At 39.8% G+C, this 20332-nt stretch overlaps 1 protein-coding gene across 4 annotated transcripts in view; it reads left to right on the top strand.

The window, feature by feature from the left end:
* MAP7D2 (MAP7 domain containing 2) overlaps positions 1–20332 on the top strand; it is a 492885-nt gene that overhangs the window by 156582 nt on the left and 315971 nt on the right. Inside the window, exon 1 of one of the 4 annotated variants that reach the window (XM_053706404.1) lies at positions 12368–12500. The exons of 2 other annotated variants lie outside the window; for them this stretch is intronic. The gene's annotated coding sequence lies outside the window, so the exon portion shown is untranslated. Of the gene's footprint in view, positions 1–12367; positions 12501–20332 lie in introns of those variants that run through there. One more of the 4 variants, XM_053706405.1, reaches the window with a different exon arrangement.

The raw sequence follows: 20332 nt of genomic DNA, 5'->3' as shown, positions 1-20332 counted from the left end.
CCTTACAGAGTAAGTTGAGGAGATATGATTGCGGTGTCCTATTATGGGTAATGAGTTCATCTGATGAACTATTCTAGGCGAGTGTGTTTCTGGTCTTGCTGTTGTGGGTGTGTGTTGGGTAACTGAGGATGTAGAACTGTGGTAAAGTACTCAGATGTATAAGGGAAGGTGTTCTGTTAATAATTAATTTATCAGAGTGGTCTATTCTAGGCGTATGATCCGCTAGACTAGTTGCTTTAAGTATGTAATGGGCAGCTGAGGTTGTGTTGTTGTGGTGTAACGCTCTAATGAATGGGGTGAGGAGTGCTACCAACACCTAAGAGACCAAGACACTAAATGAGGGGGTGTGCTATAAGGGTACTCCAAGTGTTGCATACTTAGGGGTTACTTGTCTAATGTGTCTGTCTAAGTCCCTGGAAAACTGTGTGTAGGGAGTGTGCTACAGCCGGGCCCTCGCTGAGCACATGGTGCCTGCAAATCAGTGTAACCTTGTTAGGAGGCAGAAAAGGTTGTGTGTGGGGTCTATGGATGTTTGAGAGCTAATTGTGGTAGGAATGAGACTTTAGTGTTCCAGAGAAAAAGCAATGATAACTATTGGTAAGCAATAAGACCTCTATGTAATAAAATGTAGACAGCAATCACTAGAACATAAATACTGTATATTGTAAAGGAGCAAAACAAGTGAAAGATACTTATCGTCTAAAGGTCATCAAAATCAGCATGCCAGCAACTAGAGTCCCAATATTGTGTGACCACCTGTTATCTGTGTGAGCTAAAAAAAGGAAAAAGAAAGTAACTTCACATAGCAAATGTCCAGGAAGAGTAAGCTACATCTTAGGGTTTGTAATGCACTTCCTAGGGAGCTGGTGATCCAGATCTATGTCTCTGCTTAAAGGTCGGCCATTTCTGGCTCTCAAGTTGGTTCTGAAGGCCAAGCCTTCGTGTTGTAGGGGTAGTCCAGTCTCCCTCCTCGGAGGTAACTAAGTTGTTCCGTCTGTCTTCAGGGGCGGAGGAGCCCCCCCATTCTGCTGCTGTGCTTCTCAACTGGGATTGGCTGGTGTGCGGTTTGTCCTTTTGTAAGGGATATAGATTCCAGTGCTTGAGTAGTTCATACCCTCTGTTAGGGGTCTGTATGGTAAACATCTGATTGTTCCGGAAGATGAGTAGCTTTATGGGGTAGCCCCACCTGTACCTGATCTCGTTTTTTCTTAAAATGGATGTGACTTCGGTAAAAGTTTTTCTTTTCTGTAAAGTTCTTGCGGAGAGATCAGGAAAAATTTGTAGTTTTTTAAATTTTTCTGGGAGGGAGGGTTTCTGAAAATGAGCTCTTTGGATTCTCTCTTTGTAAGTGAAGTAGTGAAGCCGGACAATTGTGTCTCTAGGCTGGTCATCTGGTAGACCTTTGGGCTTAAGAGACCGGTGTGCCCGGTCCATCATGGCTTCAGTCTCCGTGGCGGGGGGAGCTAGTACATGAAACAGTTCTTTTAAGTATGGCTGTAGATCGCCAGCAGAGACGGACTCAGGGATACCCCGGATCCTGAGGTTATTCCTCCGAGATCTATCTTCCAAGTCCGCTATTTTGTCATCTATAACATCTAGGTAGTCTGCAAGGCGTTGTGTGTAAGAAAGCAGGTTAGAATGTTCCACAGCGGCATCCTCCTGCTTTCTTTCCAGAGTGTCAATTCTTTCATTTGTTGAAGAGATCTTTCTTGAGCTCAGCTGTTGAGGCCGCCATTTGGGCAGTGAATGAAGCGTGATGCTTGTCCAGTAGTGACTTAAGTGAGTCCATGATGAATGAGGGAGTGACTGCCTCAGGTGAGGCTTGTTGGATGTTCTGGATAGCCGCCAGTGTCAGATCCGAAGTGTCAGACCCAGGGGAGTCTGGGGGTTCAATGTCACCTTGTGAGAGCCCTCCAGGGGGCCCAAAGTGATCCATCACAGTCTTTTTTGGTATAAAAGGTTGTTTGCTTTTCTTCCCTCTGGCTGATTGTGACATGGTGAGGGGAAGACAAGGCTGGGTTTTTTGCAGAAGGAGGCTTTGAGAGGTTAGAGGTCAGGTATGGCAGGGCAGCCCCACTTCAGAACAGCAAGGGGTCACTGTGTGGTAGACAGGCTTAAGTGGCCTATGCGTGCCTATTCCATTTTAAACAGATGTGTATCTTAGAGAAAATGAGAAAGTCACTGGCGTGGAAAAATCTGGAAGTGTACAGAGTAAGTTAGGGGCACTCTCCCTAGGGAAATTGCCACCTCTGGGCCAGGCCGGAAAAAGGGTGGTGGATATGACCTGCTACATCAAAGTGCAGCAGGAAAGGGGACAGGAGAGTGTGCTTCAGTTATGAATGAAAAGCAGGATATACTGCGGCTCCTAAGCAGCTACAGTTGGTGTGAAACAGTCTTACTTTATGCTAGAACCAATGCTGCAATTGGTGGGTATGCAGAATACTTTCATTCATGGCCTGGAGGTAATATTGTGGTGTAAGCCTGGGAGCCCCTGAGTTGTTGTGGGTAGCTGCTTAACCCCTAGTGTAATCACTATCCCGGCTGGGGAGCTGTTGGTGGTGAAAAGGCAAATAGTAGTTGCTGCACCGTTAACTTACAGGCCCCTTTATAGAGTTCAGGTTGGTAAAAGATTGGTAAGCTGATAGTAGTTGTACTATGTTAGGAGATAAGTACCTATACTGAGAAGAGTCTTTGCGAGTGCCTGTGCTGTAGTTTCTTCTAACACTCTTAGCGCAACTGTAAGGAAGACCGCGCTGACAGGCTGCAGTGCTTATGTTGCTGAAGGTTAAAGATGGCGGTTTCGCGCCACTCAGTGGGGACGGAGTATCAGCATGGATTGGCGCCCAGCTAGTGTATGTTAGCTCAAATTAGGTAAGTCACAGTCAGTTTCCAGATCCCCTTAGGCTCTAATGTTTGTAAGTAGCTTAGAATTAAATAGGCAGTGTAATCCTCTGCCGATCGGGCTGCAAGTACTTACAGGGAGGAGATTTACTGGGCGCCACGTGGAAGCTGCTCATCTATGGGGTCTTAAGGTGTTCGGAATCCTTGCCGGCTTCTCAGAGTATCGAGGGAGAGCAGGCTCCGGGAAGGGCAGTAGTCCTCTTCGGTTCAGAGCTCCAGTCCGGCACCACTTCTGTGGAGTGTGTGTAGATGCGGGGAGTTCCGCTGCGGTACAGCTCTATCAAGGCCGGATATGGATGGGCGATCAAACTTCCAGTGCCACTAAGTCCGGAGACCCTGCAATCGCGGCTGAGCAGCACAGTAGGTTACTGGTTGTTAGAGTTACGGGCATATGGTACAGGAAAGGCGGCCCTGGGCAGGTCTGATCCTCCTGCAGCAAAGGTAGTGCCAGTAATTCAGTAACTTCCTCTGTCGACGTGCTGGTACTTCAAAAAGGTAATTCTGTGACCCTACCAAGGATAAGGGATCACAGCTGGTGAGGAATAGCTGAGTATTGAAGTAATCTATCTGGTAAATTTAGCTTTTTGGCTAACTAGAACTCGGAGCTCTAGTTAGGTGCGACCGGCCAGTATGGTGGTTGGCTCCACCCCCCCATTTTAAATGGATTTTAACTTTTTACTTATTTTTTTAATTTTCATTTGTGCAGTGTCTATTACTTCCTGTCACACTCCTACAAGGAGGCTGGGGTATCTACAGGAAGCTTATCTAGCTTGATATAATAAAACTTTTAGAGTAACATGAGCCAGTTTACTATTTTTAGTGAAAACTAGATAAACAGGTAGTCAGATTTAAGAACCAGAAAGAGAGCACCTCATCGTGTAATATTTCCGACCATATGGAAAACAAGGAAACAAGAGTGAAAAGGTTACTCACAAGTGTACAGGCACCTATTGTGAAGTAGGTGCAAACAGACAGGCTGACATTTAACAGCAGTCAGCTCGTTGGATCCTCGGTTTTCACTTGATAGGGAAAGAGGATTCATTGATGTGTGCAGCAAATGATTCACCTTAGCAAATGTGTAATGCGCCCTGTGTCGACCTCCGGTATCCGTCTCAAGCTTGGTTACCAATAGCGTTTGTGCAGGGTAACACAAACTGTTACTTCGGTTGCGGTTTGAAGGCAAAAAGCACATCTGTGGAATGAAAAGGTTAAAAGCAATTTTATTTAGCTTTGCAACGCATTTCTCAGCCGTAATATTGTGGCCCTTTCCTCAGGCAAGATTTTGCCTGAGGAAAGACAAACCCCTCTGCCTGAATCTGTCATCTTGTTGAGTTGTTTTCTGCGCCTATCTTTGTCGGTGTTGTTCCTAATGACCCTCTGGAACTGGGCTTTGGGTATATTGTGGATCTAAGAGCGTGGATGGCAACTATCAGCCCGAAGAATAGAGTTCCTGTTACTCACCTTAGTGGATTGGACAGTACACAATGCCCATATTGAGACCATGGACTACCTAGATGTCAGAGTGTTTAAACATTACAATAAGTTGGGTACTACTCTCTTTAGGAAGAACACTGACAGGAACTCTATTCTTCGGGCTGATAGTTGCCATCCACTCTCTTTGATCCGCAATATACCCAAAGCACAGTTCGAGAGGGTCATTAGGAACAACATCAACAAATATAGGTGCAGAACACAACTCAATGAGATGACACTTAGATTTAGGCAGAGGGGTTACAAGATGTCACTACTTACCAAGTGTAAACGGAGTGCACTAATTGAGGTTGACTTGGTCACCCATGAGGATCTTAAAAGATTAACCTTTGTTACAACGTACTCAACGGATAAAAGTCGAATTGTGAAAGCAATGAGGGATGAATGGAAATTGATTCAGGCTGACTCCACATTACCTATTAACCAATGGGCAACACCGAGAGTGGCATACAAAAGAGGTCGCAGTCTGAGGGACCTTCTTGTGAAATCTGACATCCCAAGTGAAACAGATGCCGTACATAGTTGAAAAAGAAGGGATGCTTTAGGTGCATGAGTTGTGTCACCTGTAACAGCATGATGACAGGTTCTAGCTTTCAACATACTGAAAAGAAAAATATACATTTTCTCACCTTCACTACAATCTATATAGTTTATTTATTACACTGCCCGTGTGGGAAATTCTACACCGGAAAAACTTACGATGATGCCAGGACGAGAATGGCTAATCACTAGGGTTGCACCGATACCGATACTTGTATCGGTATTGGTACCGATACAAGTATTTGCAAGAGTACTTGTACTCGTGTAAATGCACCGATACTTAAACCGATACCTCCACTTCCTACCCATATGCTATCTTGTGGCGTTTTTTTCAAACTGCATGTTCCCATTTCATTTTGAACTGGAGTGGAGACTCAACTAAAAATTGTTTACTACTGTTCTGCCAATACAAATTGCTGTTATTTGTATTATTGTAGGAGAGATCACTGTACCTCGTTCAGACAAACCCCTGAAGTACTGGGCAGTTAATTTACAGATTTCCAACTCTGGCTAAAATGGGCCAAAAATATCTTTTTGCCCCATGCAGTAGTGTGGAAAGTGAAAGACTGTTCAACTTAGAGTCGAACCTCCATACAAATGTCAGATTGATGTTATACAACAGCCCTACAACCCAATTGCATCACCCCTTTAAATTTAATATTTTATTGTAATATTTTTTATTTATAAACATGTTCAGTGAACTTTGTGACAAATAAAACTGTTTTATTATTTCATAATGTCTTTTGAATTACAGTCCTTTATAATTAAAAGAAGGAATCTTAAATAATTAGTCTATATTGTGCTTGGTATACTGTCACATGACATTAAAAAAAAAGTATTGGTAATTGGTATCGGCGAGTATTTGAAAACAAGTATCGGTACTTGTACTCGGTCATAAAAAAATGGTATCGGTGCAACCCTACTAATCACTGTTCAGCCATACATACAGCATTACAGTCTTGCAAAGTGGACCAACCGGTTGCACTTCATTTTCTTGAAGCTAAGCACACAGTCAAGGACCTCAAATTTCGTATTATTGATCACGTCCCACCACTGAGAAGAGGTGGCAATAGGGACAGAATACTTCTACAGAAAGAAGCCCAGTGGATTTTCAAGCTTGGTACTTTGGCACCTAAAGGGTTCAACATCAACACAGGCTGGCAATACTTCCTATAGATGTCTTTGCATGTGAGTCCACATGGAAAAGAATTGTTGCATGAAGAGAATATGTGTATGATGAAGAGACTTTCTCAAGAGACCACCTTAAAGACTTATCTACACTCTTGGTAGTCTACAGTCCACGATATGGGAGTCTATGTTCGTTAGTTGAAGTTTATGCATTCTGTTATCCTGGTACTAATTATTTGTGCATATCTATATGTGTGCCTATTTACAGGTGATTGTCTGCTTTTCCTATTATCCCTAAATGTGTTACAATTTAGTTATGTTTTTAAACTCAGGCCACATTTTAATATTCTTAACAATGTTTATCACGTTGTCACTTTATTCTCCTAGGATGTACCCTCTCATTGCTCCAGTCTGTAGCTATTAGAGTTATTACTACCAGTTAGTCTTGCTTGTCATTTTTGTTTTTTTCTATTTAATAAGCGAGACGTTGGTTTCAACTAGCGCAGTGTTTTCTCACACCCGGTGGGTTTGCTTTATATCACATAGTGGTTAGGATTAAAAATAAGGACTATAGTTGTCCTTTTTGTTCTTTGTATTCTTGCCTTTTATGTTGTTTCTGATATCACTCTCACGGACAATTGTCAGGTATTTCTTACTTGTGATTGAGCCTAGGTTCTGTTTATCAGCCGCTTATTGTGAGTGAGATGGAGGTAATAGGCACTATCGTTCCCCTCATACAATGTATATTAATGAGATACTCGCTAGTTTTGTGACAGGTAGTCACTCTGATTGAGACTCGGGTTGTTAGCCACGCCCATGGGCAACGCCATATCCCGTGTATTCACTTAGTAGCTTATATCAGGAGGGGTGTGTGTATTTTTGTGTGTACTATTGGTTGATACCTCCTAGCAGGGAGGTGTGTTACTATGTGTGCCTTTGGTCCAATCAGGGCATAGCTTTCTCGGATAAGTAAGCTACCATTACGTCCAGAGGATTATATGTTTGTTTTTTCGTTGATTTTTTTATGAAACTCTGTTGATACATCCTGGAGACACTTGCTATACACTGCTGCACCCTACATTAAGTCACTTTTTTTTAATTATTTTTGTATTATGATTCGTGTTGATGTATGAGTTTTTAACAGTTTCACACATGCTCAGTTGCTACCTTTGCAAACGTTTTTTCATTGGTTGATTGTGTGGGGGAGGGCATAATAGGCCAATATAAGTTTGTTTGTACACTGTTTGTCAGAAGAAGGGGGTTCTTTTACCCCGAAACGTCACTTTATTAAAACACTATTGTTCACAGTTGACTGAAGCCCAGTGAGTGCTTTATTTGCAATCTCTCTCTCTCTCTCTCTCTCTCTATCTATCTATCTATCTATCTATCTATCTATCTATCTATCTATCTATCTATCTAGCTATCTCTATATCTATATTAAAATAAGCACTCACTGGACTTCAGCTAACTGTGACAACAAATGTGTTCTTTAATGTACAATAAAGAACACATTTGTTGTCACAGTTGGCTGAAGTCCTGTGAGTGCTTATTTCAATATAATATTACTGAGTTCTATAGCACCCTGGCTGTTGTGGATGGATGGTGAGAGTGCACACACCTGGACTGTATAGATTATATATATATATGATGAAGCGCATGTGCGCATGCTCGAAACGCGTCAGGTGTTCATGTCCTGGCTTCACCTTTGTACCTGCACTCTGCCAATAAACTGGTTTTGAACTGACCTTGGATGTAGCTTCGGCCTCTATGTTGCCCTCCTTTGGGGATTTCTTGCTTCTTATATATATATATGTGTGTATGTATCTCTATGTTGAAGCCCTATATTTGAGCCTTTATAACTTTTTTGTGTGCAATTTTCTTTTAAAATAATTTTATCAGATATTGTTATGAGTGTAACTGTACTTTGTAATGTATATTTGATGTGCTTTGTGAGACTTTTTTGTTTCAAAAAACAGTTAACCAGAGCTCTGAATTTGTGCTAACTTGACAAGAGAAAACTTCAATTGCGCTCAAGTGATCACGCTTATTTTCTATTCGTAATACGATTGGACAACCTGATGCGTGCAAACAGCCGTGATAATCCCCTTATCGCTCGAGCGTAACTGTTAACCCGCCACTCATTATCTGGCCCTTGGTGATTATTCCTAGAAGCATCAGATTTAACCCCTTAACGACCGAGGACGTGCAGGGTACGTCCTCAAAAAAAAGGCAGTTAATGCCTGAGAACGTACCCTGCACGTCCTCGGTGTGGAAAGCAGCTGGAAGCGATCCTGCTCGCTTCCAGCTGCTTTCCGGTTATTGCAGTGATGCCTCGATATGGAGGCATCCTGCAATAACCCCCCTTGGCCATCCGATGCAGAGAGAGCCACTCTGTGGCCCTCTCTGCACCGGACATCGGTGGCCGGTATCGTTGGTGGGTGGGAGCAAGTCTGGGAGGCGGGTGGGCGGCCATCGATGTGCCCAGTGGAGTGGAGGGGGGCGGGATCGGGGGCGGGAGGGGCGGGAGCGCGCACGTGCACGGGGGGCGGCGGGCGGGCGCGTGCACGGGGCGGGAGCGGGAGGGAACCGCTACACTACAGAAAAATCAAGTTTAAAAAGTACTTGAATTAACTTTTTGAAAGTGTAAATAACAGCTAATTGATGTGGAAGGGGTGGGGGGTTGATCTTGGGGGGGGGGAAGCTACACTGCAGAAAAGGGTTTTTATTTTAAAAAAAAGGCACATTATTCACTAAACTGGGTACTGGCAGACAGCTGCCAGTACCCAAGATGGCGCCCATTAAGGCAGAGGGGGAGGGTTAGAGAGCTCTTTGGTGGGGGATCAGTAAGGCTGGGGGCTAAGGGGGGATCCTACACAGCAGCATATGTAAATATGCTAAAAAAAAAAAAACCCCCAAATATAGCTTTTATTTTAGTACTGGCAGAGTTTCTGCCAGTACTTAAGATGGCGGGGACAATTGGGGGGTGGGGGAGGGAAGAGAGCTGTTTGGGAGAGATCAGGGGGTCTCATGTTTCAGGTGGGAGGCTGAGCTCTACACTAAAGCTAAAATTAACCCTGCAAGCTCCCTACAAGCTACATAATTAACCCCTTCACTGCTAGCCATAATACACGTGTGAAATGCAGCGGCATTTGGCGGCCTTCTAATTACCAAAAAGCAACGCCAAAGCCATATATGTCTGCTATTTCTGAACAAAGGGGATCCCAGAGAAGCATTTACAACCATTTGTGCCATAATTGCACAAGCTGTTTGTAAATGATTTCAGTGAGAAACCTAAAATTGTGAAAAATTTAATGTTTTTTTTAATTTGATCGCATTTGGCGGTGAAATGGTGGCATGAAATATACCAAAATGGGCCTAGATCAATACTTGGGGTTGTCTACTACACTACACTAAATCTAAAATTAACCCTAGAAGCTCCCTACATGCTCCATAATTAACCCCTTCACTGCTGGGCATAATATACGTGTAGTGCGCAGTGGCATTTAGCAGCCTTCTAATTACTAAAAAGCAACGCCAAAGCCATATATGTCTGCTATTTCTGAACAAAGGGGATCCCAGAGAAGAATTTACAACCATTTAAGCCATAATTGCACAAGCTGTTTGTAAATAATTTCAGTGAGAAACCAAAAGTTTGTGAAAAAATTTGTAAAAAAGTGAACGATTTTTTGTATTTAATCGCATTTGGCGGTGAAATGGTGGCATGAAATATACCAAAATGGGCCTAGATCAATACTTTGGGATGTCTACTAAAAAAAATTATATACATGTCAATGGATATTCAGAGATTCCTGAAAGATATTAGTGTTCTAATGTAACTAGCGCTAATTTTGAAAAATAATGGTTTGGAAATAGCAAAGTGCAACTTGTATTTATGGCCCTATAACTTACAAAAAAAGCAAAGAAGATGTAAACATTGGGTATTTCTAAACTCAGGACAAAATTTAGAAACTATTTAGCACGGGTGTTTTTTGGTGGTTGTAGATGTGTAACAGATTTTGGGGGTCAAAGTTAGAAAAAGTGTGTTTTTTTCAATTTTTTCCTCATATTTTATAATTTTTTTTATAGTAAATTATAAGATATGATGAAAATAATGGTATCTTTAGAAAGTCCATTTAATGGCGAGAAAAACGGTATATAATATGTGTGGGTACAGTAAATGAGTAAGATGAAAATTACAGCTAAACACAAACACCGCAAAAATGTAAAAATAGCCTTGGTCCCAAACGGACAGAAAATGGAAAAGTGCTGTGGTCATTAAGGGGTTAAAGGGACACTAAACCCAATTTTTTTTCTTTCGTGATTCAGATGGTGCATGCAATTTTAAGCAACTTTCTCATTTACTCCTATTATCAATTTTTCTTCATTCTCTTGCTATCTTTATTTGAAAAAGAAGGCATCTATGCTAAGGAGCCAACTCATTTTTGGTTCAGTACCCTGGACAGCACTTGTTTATTGGTGGGTGAATCCGCAACAACAACCCAGGTTGTTCACCAAAAATGGGCCGGCATCTAAACTTACATTCTTGCTTTTCAAATAAAGATACCAAGAGAATGAAGAAAAATTGATAATAGGAGTAAATTAGAAAGTGGCTTAAAATTGCATGCTCTGTCTGAATCACAAAAGAAAAAAATTGGGTTCAGTGTCCCTTTAATACAGTCAGCAACAGAGTGTATTTGAATTGTTAAAATTTATTTAAAGGGACAGTCAACACCAGAATTTTTGTTGTTTTAAAAGATAGACAATCCCTTAATTACCAATTCCCCACTTTTGCATAACAAACAGTTATAATTATAAACGTTTTACCTCTGTAATTACCTTGTATCTAAGCCTCAGCAGACTGCCTCCTTATTTCAGTTCTTTTGACAGACTTGCAGTTTAGCCAATCAGAGCTGTTTCCATGGTAATTTCACATGCATGAGCTCAAAGTTATCTATATGAAACACGTGAACTAATGCCCTCTAGTGGTGAAAAACTATCAAAATGCATTTAGATTAGAGGCGGCCTTCAAGGTCTAAGAAATTAGCATATGAACGCCCTAGGTTTAGCTTTCAACTAAGAATACCAAGCGAACAAAGCAAAATTGGTGATAAAAGTAGATTGGAAAGTTGTTTAAAATTACATGCCCTATTTGAAAGATGAAAGTTTTTTTTTTTTGGACTTGACTGTCCCTTTAAATCACTAGTCAGTAAGATTGATATAAATCGATTTAAAGTGAAAGTCAATCAAAGCGTTTGTGAAACGCTAGGATTGACCATTGGAACACATAAAGGGGACTTTCATTCATGAAGTATAAAATACTTCATGCAAAAAGCTCCTTTATTTGTTTCAAGCATTTGCTGCTCAGGCAGTCCACGGCAGAACGCTGTTTTCTTAAGAGGTTACGTTTCCACTTCGTAGCAAATAGTATGCGGAAAAATGTCCTGCACGGCTATTGGATAAGAAAGAGGGGATGAAAATAGTATTCTCAGAAATGACAATGGAGACAGCTCCTAATGCATGATGAAGGGCTGTGCTAGGCCCGAAACATTGCGGTTTATTATTGGACCCATGATGAAATAATAAAGGTTATTTTATATATGAGGAGCTGGAAGACTCTTTTGCTTTCTATAAGAGGTGAAAATGTCACCTTTCAAGCACACAGCGTTCTGCAGTGGGGTGCCTGAGCTTTCAGCATGAAGATAGAAAAATTACCCAAAATAATCTGACAGAAACCTTTGGGAGAGCAGGAAATTGGGAATCGATTAGTGGGATTAATTTACCAAAAAAAATTAAACATTTCAGCCAAGAATATACAGCATCTTGCTACATAATCAAAAACTAATCTATATTTCAGTATGAATAACATCTAGATTATCATTTATCTTAAATAGAAACTATATTTTGATATATTTTTCCTCAAATTTTTTTTTATGAAAATAAAAAAATCCTATTTAAATAAAAAAAAATCTGATTTAAATTAAAATAAAATCTGATTATTTTTTATTTTTTTTATTTAATTTTAAATCATTGCTTTTTATCCACCCTGGTCAGCAGCCTCCTGTGCATTACAATGTTGCTGATTGTGTAAATGTTCTTGGTTATTCAAATAACAATAACTACAAGTAATAACTCATATTACTGTATGAGTTAATATTGGAAATCATCTACATTCCTGGTGTTATGTAACAGCGCAGTTTATACACTGACGTGTGCACGACTTAATTAAAACAAGTCTAAATTGTGCTGCACCTTTAACAGCCTGGCAGTCACTATGAATGAGGTTAGCCTTTGCTGAATTGGTTACCACGGTTACTGCAGAAGATAGGTTAGGGCACGCAGCGCCAATAGCAGATTTCAGCTTAACTGGCAAGCCGCCTCCTTTTTTGTCTAAACGTTCAAATTCCTTTTGTCCTGTGAGCAGGAAAACATCACTACATGAGGTAAGCAGTCTTGTGTACTCTCAAAGTCCCTTTTTAATTTCTCGTTACACAGCGCAGTCCTTTACCAACCTGGAAAATGTGTTGTTTATAAAGGAAGTCAAATTAAGTGCCATCAAATACTTATTAGGAAATATGTCTTGGGGTTGAAATATTTCTGAGCTGTTTGGTTTGTGGTTAATTTATTGTTTATAGTAAAGTCTTTTTATTCTATATAATCTGCAACCATGTCTTGTATTGTAATATATGTGCAAATATAACACTTATAGGCATATCCTATATCTCTCACCCTAGAATAACTTATCTGTGACTTTGTTGTTTATATAAAAGTAATACTGATATTCAGTGTTTAGTAAAAGGATTGCAGGTTGAATACATTACATACAAATCTTTTGTGCATAACAATATCTCCAAAGTGATGTGAAGCTGATACTTTTATAGTGACAGGTCATTTATATTAGCATCTATTAATAAGTCTCAAGAGATACAGAAAAGAAGCTTAGTTCACCCTCTATGCAGTGCAAACAAAATGTGCCTTCTATTCACTAGGTCTTCATTCACAAAACCCTGCTGTATTTAACCAGAAGCCAAAGTACAGCTGTGCTCACAGGCTAACAGAACTACTGCTCAAACACTTTCACATTTACATATTGGATTTGTGCAAATTCTAGCATCTGTATCTGTATTATCACCTGGATCATAAAGCTATACATTTAAATCTGTGCTTTCACTTGTTTTGATCATAACAAGGGGTTCATATTTAAGCACGTTAGAATAATGCATCCATGTAAGTGAAAGGGAAAACATTTGCTATGGTTTTGTCCCAAAGAATGAGCAGACGAGTGTAGACCTGTGTTGGATGCTATCTGGAGGGGAGACGTAGATAGCAAATTATATAGTAAAGTATATTACTTGTTGTATTAAGATGTTTATTTGTGCAGTGTCTACTGGTGAGCCGTGAAAAATGCTGAGCTTGAGTGCTGTATTTACCAGAGAACTGCTCACATACAGTACATGTGTGTACAGAGAGGAGGATTACTGACATCTGAAATACTTTGCTAAACTATAATCACCTTTCACTAGATCACATGACCGGCTTTGTAGAACAACCTTGGGGTATTACTGTACACAGTATCTGGCTACAGTTGCACAGCAATAATGTAGGGGATGCAAATACAAAAGTAACTAATTTCATCACTTCTGTTACAACATTATTATGTTTTCTACAGTGTGATTATGCTGTGTTAGTAACAATATCACTAGCATAATATGTAATGCTTTACCTTAGTGCGTTTATCTTTAAATTAACAATAGGAACACAGTAATCCAACTTTCTATCATTTAAAGTAGTGGACCTACGCAGAGGGCCCTGGTGCAAGATTTTTTTTTGGGGCCCCTCAAAGGTAACTTAGTAAAAAGAAAAGTAATGAAATACATTCTGCTTTGCATAATGATTTTCAGGATAGATAGATAGAGCTACAACCTGCACTAATAAAAGGCTCCCCTGCATTAGGATTTTACACATTCTGCATATGCCTATGTATAGGCTGGCTTTTTTGGGCCCCCTCCAGCTCTTGGGCCCTGGTGCCACTGCACCTACTGCACCAATAGTAGTTCCACCCTTGATCATTTATACGAAAGTGCAGCAGTTAAAAAATTAAAACTTTTTTTTTCCATGAAAAAGGTAAAAGTAAAACTACCAGGTAGTTTATGATTGGGTACAGCTGAGTTTGGAACTCAACAGTTCACGGTTTTATTGGTACAACTCCCACAGGAAGAGTTTTTTATTTTGCCCAAGAACATCTATTTTTCACAAACAAAAAACCCGTATTAGGTTTTAAAACATTTTCTTTTAGATGAAGCAGAGAGGTTTTTTAATAGTCATGTCCCTTTTAATATTGGTGTGAAAGCTATATGGTTAAGTCCTCGTATGTCTGGTATTCCTAAGTTTACCATGATTTGCTGCCAAAACGATCTCGTACTGTTTAAAATCCCTTTAATGAATGATATAAAATCATTGGTATATAAACAATACTTAGGTACTGAAATGTTCAAAATAGTTCATTTGCAATACTTTTTTACATTTTTCTTTTTTTTTTATTTACTTCATGCTCTTTGTATCCTACGCTACCTGGTGATTGGTGGCTACATACATACAGCCTCTTGTGATTGGCTCACCATATTTGTTCCGCTAGGTTCAAGTAGCGCACTGCTCCTCTAGAGCAGACTATATATGTGTTTAACCCTTTTGCAAGCAACACTTCAGAGCAGTTTTATGGCCCTCTAATACTATGCTGCAGGTGTTTGAAGTCACTGACATTATAATAAGGAGAAAATACCATGCAATGTTCCTTTAAGCTCTCTTTGGACAAAAATTGACTCTGAACTGGTCTATCCTCTTCACAGAGAAACATGTGGACGGACTAGATTTAGCAACAAGCTTCATTCCAGGGAAGATTCTCATGTTTACTGCCCAAGCTTGGAGGGGCAGTAATAGTTAGTCATTATTTTTGAAAACCTTTGATTGAGACTTTACTACATTTTTTTTGGATTCCTTGTGTCTGTGAAATTAGTGTTTGAGCATTTAGTTTATGCACATAGCTCAGTGCAATGTGCTGTTTAGCTGGATATTTAGTGCAGCTCACTTTGCTTTTTTATCTTTTTGCTTGTTTCAGAAGAAAGCAGAGAGCTTAACAATAATCCTCTTCGTCTGAATTACTGTCATCTTTTGCTTTTTTTCTTTCCTTTTATGAGCATATTTAGTCACACAGTTCAGTAGTAAACAATGCATAATAAATAAACTAAAGGGTTTATATTGGAACGGTTGTTATTTCATTGAATGGGTGTTGTATTCATGGAAAGCACTGCAGTCACTGCCTTCTGTAGCTGGATAACTGCAGGTTCAATACACTGAAATCCAATATGAATGATGTCATCTGTATAATGTGCTGGAGCCAGAGGGCTTTTAGTATATGATCATACTGAGCCTCCCCTTCATATGGAAAAAAAATCCCCTCCTGATTTGTTCATTGATTTGTGAAGTTGTAGCCACCTCTATTAAAGAGCTCACGCTGGGGATTATTAGAGCATTTTAAAATGTTTTAAATAATTTAATCAAATCTTGTATATCCTTTCAGGCTTTGTAGGGTCTCTAAGGAGTTGCTAACTTGTGAACTTCAATATACACACAAGAGCTTCTAGGCTGTTACATTGGGGGGTGTAATGTGCAAAAAGCTACATATTAAATGTGCTGGGGGTACTTGTTGGGACCTTATCTTCTACCATCTATTAATTAATTTATTTAAAAAAAAATACTTTTCCTCTACTTTTATGTTTCCCCTTGCTCTGCACAGTCAAAGTCAGGGGCGCTGACACCTTTTGGTTTTTGGGGTGCTGCAGTGTTGGGTAGGGTTGCCACCCGTCCCTTTAAATACAGAACACTTATATGTAACACATGCTGCAGGGTGTGCAGGGAGGAATATGAATAGAGCGGTCCAGAAACACAAAACATGTTCCTCCCTGCACACCCTGCAGCATGTGTAACTCATAAGTGTCCAGAAAACATGTTCCTCCCTGCACACCCTGCAGCATGTGTAACTCATAAGTGTCCAGAAAACATGTTCCTCCCTGCACACCCTGCAGCATGTGTAACTCATAAGTGTCCAGAAAACATGTTCCTCCCTGCACACCCTGCAGCATGTGTAACTCATAAGTGTCCAGAAAACATGTTCCACCCTGCAGCATGTGTAATTTATAAGTGTCCAGGAAAACATGGCTGAGGTGGCAACCCTAGTGTTTTTGTTGATAGTACCCCACTAGAACTGGCACTGGCTAGACACAATGTGACAACTGTAATCCTCGCACTTGTGATAGGGATTGCAGACTTGTCTTTGTTAGGGGATAAATAAATATGATTTTTATTTATTGAATCTCTGAGCATATTGCATTTTACAGGCTAATTTCATATTGAAACTTCACATCTTGTGTATTGTGGCTTAGGAACCAGACAGATTCTGTGAAGACGTTTTACAAGCTAAATCATGGAGTACAGAAATACGATTATTTAATTGATAAAATAATGCACTTATTACTGTACTTAAAGGAGTCAGCACTGATTGGCTAATGCAAGTCTGTCTAAAGAACTGAAATAAGGGGGCAGTCAGCAGACGTTTATATACAAGGTAATCACAGAGGTAAAAAGTCTATTAATATAACCGTGTTGGTTATGCAAAACTGAGGAATGGTTAAAAGATTATCCCTTTTTAAACAATAACGATTCTGGAGTAGACTGTCCCTTTAAACAGGGCAGGTTAGATATTTGTGTGAATCCAATAGATGTTTTATGAAGTGAAAGTATAAAGTAATAGTAATGCATTTGAATGGACATAATCTCCCATACTACACTACAACATGTAAGAGTTGCCTTTTTTTGGGGCATTTAAAAATAGAGTTCTAGAAATCTGACCATTTTGCATTTTTTAGATGTTATTTTTAGTATGGTGCAAACCCTGTATTTTATAGCAACTGACACATTTAATAAACGTGTCTGTATATGAAAACGGTAGCAATGATTGCACTAGCGTATGTCTTGCCTGTTGCATTGCTGGTCCTGGACAAAAACAAGTTGGTGGATGTAGGTGAAGCATTCAGTATAGAGTTGCCACCCGTCCCTTTAAAATACAGAACACTTATAAGTTACACATGCTGCAGGGTGTGCAGGGAGGAATATAAATAGTGCTGTCCAGAAACACAATGCATGTGCCTCCCTGCACACCCTGCAGCATGTGTAACTCATAAGTGTCCAGGAAAACATGGCTGAGGTGGCAACCCTAACTACTTGACACAGACAAACATCCATGATCGTAAAAACCCAAGTAGGTTTATTTGTTCTCTAGTAATGTCTTTTAAAAAGATGCAACAAAGAAATATTTCCTATCCATAAATACTACACACAGGATATGTTGTGTCTGCAAATGTAGTTGTTGTCATGTAAAAGCAGAGAAGAAAAGACAAAGTTAATACATCAAAAGAACCTTGTAAGTGCAGCCTTCAAAAAATGTCACTGTCTTCTGATCCGAACAGCAAAGAACCATAAGAGACAAATTAGCATGGTTTGATTGATTAAAACACCAGTAGAATCAGTTGATTCAGGGACAGATGTCTCATTAGGTAATATAGGCAGCTGCCTAAGGATGCCTCCTTGCTTGGTTATATGATTAAGCAGCCTGCCACTCACTGCCTGTCTTATGCACACTTGTCTCACCAGATAATTGTATCTTTGTAAACTGCCCATGTACATGAGTAGTGACATCGCTAAACACAGGAGCTTTACAAGGCATTGTATGTCTAACCTTTGTTCAGAGAGCGGACAGTGTAAATCCTGTCATAGATGGGCCATTGTGATAATAAAATTGCCCACCCATAAATCAAAAACAGACCTGGCACTATCCAGCCCCCTATTGAGTTCTTTTTCTAAACTTAGTTTTTCTGTTGTGTTTTAACACTTTCATTGTAGTTATTTTACAGTATTATGCGTATGAGAGAAACGTGCCATACATAATGCAGAATTCTTTTGTAAGCATAGTATAATAAATATATAGTTCTTATACACATATACCTGAGCAGTTTACTAGCCTGAATATTAATGCCCAAGTGCTAGCTGATCTATCATTCACATATTTTGTTCTTGTATTTGCCTGAATTAAGAGTTAAAAATCTGCATGCTGCTGTAAGTCTGCCTTCCGACACACCCTATGAGGAGGTTTTACAACGGACGCCGCTTCTAGCAATGTGTCTGTCTGTATAGGTGTGTTGTTATTCCTGTGTGTGGTGTCTTTCCAGAACAATTTGCCAGCATATTATACTTAAGGGGATAATCTCTATCAGAATGAGTGGCCTAATGTCAGCTTAACTGTTTAATGTATTATATAACAATTAAAAATGTTTTATTCCATGAAAATACAGAAAGACAGTTTACTTCACTGGGTAATCCCACACAATTTAAAAGGGACTCGAAATTCATAATTAGCATTTCATGCAGTTTTAAGAGACTTTGCAGTTGACTTCTGTTATAAAATGTACTTTGTTCACTTGGTCTACTTTGATGAAAAGAAAATGTTCTAGTGTATTACATTCAAGCAATAGTACAAATGGGTTAAATGCATAGTTAAAGTCTGCTCCAGAGCAGCTATGCACTAGTGCAGTGTTTCCCAAACCCAGTCCTCAGGACCCTGAACAGTCCAGATATTCTTTATATCCCAACTAGAGCACAGGTGAAATAATCAATAATCAGCTGAAATAATCAGCTGATCAGTAACCATGTATACTAACCTGCTCTCACCCTTCAAACGATTATTTCACCTGTTCTCTAATTCAGATATAATGAATATTGGCCTGTTAAGGGTCCTGAGGACTGGAGTTGGCAAACACTGCACTAGTTGTATCTAGGTGAGCCAGTGATATGTGTGTAGTCACCAGTAGTGCATTGCTGCTCCTGGGCCTACTAAGATAAGCTTTTTGCTTTTTAATGTCCAACAAGTGAACATTTCATTGGACATACTCACTGTGGTAACTTTGTATAGTGCACATGAGAAATCAGCTGCTGTATATTTGCATGATCAAGACTCAAAATGCCAAGCATTACATTTCCAAGCATGACCAATGCACAGGTTTTTCCTTTTAGACATTGGAAGTAAATTGCTGATGATTTCTGTATGTTTATTGTACAAGAGGCCATTGTTTGCTCAGTTTGTCCTTGGGAAGACATGCTATAGGCCCTTTACAATAAGAGTAGGGTTGCCACATCAGCCATGTTTTCCTGGACACTTATAAATTACACATGGTGCAGGGTGTGCAGGGAGGAATATGAATAGTATATATAAATAGTGCTGTCCAGAAACACAATACACGTTTCTCCCTGCAGCATGTGTAAATCATAAGTGTCCAGAAAACCATGGCTGAGGTGACAACCCTATATAAGAGAATGTCTGAGATACTCATTTGCCTAGTATTATCTACTGAGTACAGTTGTATTGAATGTAAAAGAAAAAATGGATTATAACATATAGCAATCTAAGCACACTTATACAATATGGGGTTGACTTGTCCCTACAAATGAGCTAGTTTAGTACCACTTTAGCTCAGAGAGAATAGAGATCAGCAAAGGGAAAGAAGCTTTCTCCAACATAGGTGTGTCCGGTCCACGGCGTCATCCTTACTTGTGGGATATTCTCTTCCCCAACAGGAAATGGCAAAGAGCCCAGCAAAGCTGGTCACATGATCCCTCCTAGGCTCCGCCTACCCCAGTCATTCTCTTTGCCGTTGTACAGGCAACATCTCCACGGAGATGGCTTAGAGTTTTTTAGTGTTTAACTGTAGTTTTTTATTATTCAATCAAGAGTTTGTTATTTTGAAATAGTGCTGGTATGTACTATTTACTCAGAAACAGAAAAGAGATGAAGATTTCTGTTTGTATGAGGAAAATGATTTTAGCAACCGTCACTAAAATCCATGGCTGTTCCACACAGGACTGTTGAGAGCAATTAACTTCAGTTGGGGGAACAGTGAGCAGTCTCTTGCTGCTTGAGGTATGACACATTCTAACAAGACGATGTAATGCTGGAAGCTGTCATTTTCCCTATGGGATCCGGTAAGCCATGTTTATTACGATCGTAAATAAGGGCTTCAAAATAGGGCTTATTAAGACTGTAGACTTTTTCTGGGCTAAATCGATTCATTATTTACACATATTTAGCCTTGAGGAATCATTTTATCTGGGTATTTTGATATAATAATATCGGCAGGCACTGTTTTAGACACCTTATTCTTTAGGGGCT

The sequence above is a fragment of the Bombina bombina genome, chromosome 3 (genome assembly GCF_027579735.1).
Source record: "Bombina bombina isolate aBomBom1 chromosome 3, aBomBom1.pri, whole genome shotgun sequence".
Taxonomy (NCBI): domain Eukaryota; kingdom Metazoa; phylum Chordata; class Amphibia; order Anura; family Bombinatoridae; genus Bombina; species Bombina bombina.
Note: the sequence above shows the minus strand (reverse complement) of the source record. Positions and strands in the feature narration are given on the sequence as shown.